A 3,152-nucleotide genomic window follows, 5' to 3' on the forward strand; every position below is an offset into this window, starting at 1 on the left:
TAAATACCACAACCGAAACACCCACTCTGAAAATACCTTATTTGAGTCTAAAGCCATTTCCTTCACCTTCTTGATACCGAAATTTTAAATCCATAACGATATATAAAAAAAAATGCCACAAGTCTAGACACCAATGAACTTAAATCTCAAATTCTAGTCATATACAAATTCGCCAAAATTCTCAGTTGCTACATATTAATCTTGAATCCATTAGAATTTTCTTGAGAGTCACCGACTTTGCTCAAATCTAAATTGCACCGCCCAAATAGGCTGAAAGACACGTGCTCCATTAGCACAACAACACTCAAAGAAGTAACCCTACTTTAACACCACCAATCAAATTCATACTCCATGTGCACTACATCCTTCAAATAATAACTTAATCATTGCATGTTTTTCATATTTTCATAAAGTATAATATAACTCGTATCTAGGAATTTTCTTACTCGAGTCATCCCCAATCTCAACCTCTACATTCATAACTTATCTACAAGTATGTCTCAGACCAAAACTAAAATTTAACATATAACTATGAAATCAAACTATTAATAGTAGACTCCCCCACTTGGCTCAAAGTCATAGATCATATCATTTAATAACTCACAACACCCATACCTTATTACTGTCATGATACTGCAGTGAGATTCAACAAAATTCTTCACAGGCTCATGCAACACCAACCATAAAATACCCCAATCATTCGCTAAGCTCGCATTTATTCTCTTGACAGTCAAGTCAACTTTCTCACCCAGATTCAAATTCAGATCTGAACACATACACTTGAAAAGAACTCTACACTCAACATTATTATGACCGCATATCCGTAGTTTACCTCGTATGCGATAACCCACCTGCTAAGCTTCAAACTGTCATCTCTCCATAACCTTTCACAACCACAACTACTATGCCATCACTTAATCTTCATGAGTCTGAACACACCACAAGACATGAAAAATCTACTTCATTCCACATTTAAACAACATGAAAAATCTTTTAACACACTCATAACTCGAGACTATACGTCACATCAAGATAGAAATCAAGCACCCAATAGTCATTTTCACATCCCAAAAAAACTCTTCCCATCATATTCGAACCATCTGGACATATCTCGCAGTCACATCATACTCCTCATATAGCCATTCAACCGCTCATCGATCCATAAATTCCACTCATTGGGACATTACCGGATATATGAGTCCAAATGTACAAGTTCAGGCAACTGAAACTACCGAGCCTAAGCTGCGGTCTATACCTGGCCTCAAGCCCTCCTGACTGGCCCATCACCAAATCATAGAATACACATATCGAACCTTGTTTATAGAATCACAAGTCGGCAATAAACAGCTGATACCGAGAGCTTACATGTGCACACAAATGCGTGGAAGGAATTCAAAATGATTACGCTTCAAGCTGAATCAATACCGCACGATAAGGAAAGAAAGATGGGAAGTTTATCCTAAATACCATGTAGCCTCTTGAAGATAAGTATGGACGTCATCATACCGATCCGCAAGACTCTACTAGACATATGCTCATGACTTGTAGAACCTATGAACCTAGAGCTCTGATACCAACTTGTCATGACCTAAAATCCGACTAGCCGTGATGGCACCTAACCCACCTGCGAGGTAAGCCACTTAACCACTAACCAATTCCAATAACAATTAATAAAGCAATTTAAATAAATAATTATCTTAACCTTATGCATTTCTTAAGAACTGATAGTACAAATCACGAACTTCTATGAATAGAATTTACAAACCTGGTATGAAATAATATATCATTTGTTTGAAATGTACATGAACAGATTGTTATAAATCTAAGGCTACCATGAAAAAGAGGCAGCTACAACCGGAACGCAGGTACATCTTCAGATCCAGCTCCCAACGAACATAACAACATCAACATCCAATATATGCACACAAGGTGCAGAAGTGTAGTATGAGTACAACCGACCCCATGTACTCAATAAGTAACAAACCTAACCTTAGGTTCAAAGTAGTGACGAGCTGGAACACAAGTCGAGGTCCAACACCAATAGCCAACAACGTTTCATAACCATATAATTTAAAGCAGCACAAGTAATAATTCAACAATAACATGCTCAACTTAATCATGTTTTTTGAAAATAGCTCTACCTTTCAAGTGTATCAGTGAAAATTCAAATCTTTTATCGAAGTTGCCAAAAATATGAATAAGTTTGAAAACAATAATTTTTCCAAAATTCCTTTCAACAATAAATAAGATGTTTCATTTTCTTTCTACATAGCCCGTGGAAATTGCATCAATATGCCCATATTCCAATATGTGTGAGAAGTCATGAATGACGTGATACCGTACAGCATGAGAAAAATGCATCTCTACGCTTGCATGCCAAGTGTGCATGTCAATGCGATGCAACTCGGTGATAAAACTATATGCATACTCTCATGACCTATTTGGCCATAGATTTTGCAAAATATATTTGTATTTTTTTGGCAAATACATGTTTGTCCATAGATTGTATCTATATTTTGACAAATTCTCAAAACCAGCTCAAGAGCTGATTTTGGCCCAAAATATCACTATTACATTTTTTAAAAAATTTCCCCAAACTTTTATATTTTATAAATGAGCCCATCATTTATTATTTTTCCCCAATGTTGCTTCGTCTTCTCAATCATCTGATAGTGTATTATGTAGTTCATTATAAAAATAATAATTTTGTACCAAATTTATTTATATTCAAGACTATGGTTTGCGATAATATAATGAATGTTATTGATAAATGTACTGATGGGTATTTGTGATAGTTTTTAGAACTTGTGGGTATAAGTCATGTTTCATTTTTTTTTTTTTTAAAGTGAAATATGTTTTGAAAACTTGTGTCCAAACACATTTTCATCTTCAAACCAAACTTCACCCAAATTAGATTTTTCAAAACAAATTTGGGAATCTATGGCCAAACGCTAGCTCAAAGTATCATTTCATTTAGTACTCCGAGTTACTCAGTCCTCCCAGTCACTTAATCCTCTTAGTCACTCAGTCCTCTCACTCACTCATTCCTCATAGTCACTCAATCCTCCCAATCGCTCGGCACTCGCGCTCGGCACTCGGCACTCGCACTCAGTAGGTACATGCGCTCACTGGGGGTGTGTACAAACTCCGGA

This window comes from Nicotiana tabacum, unplaced genomic scaffold (genome assembly GCF_000715075.1).
Source record: "Nicotiana tabacum cultivar K326 unplaced genomic scaffold, ASM71507v2 Un00026, whole genome shotgun sequence".
Lineage (NCBI taxonomy): Eukaryota > Viridiplantae > Streptophyta > Magnoliopsida > Solanales > Solanaceae > Nicotiana > Nicotiana tabacum.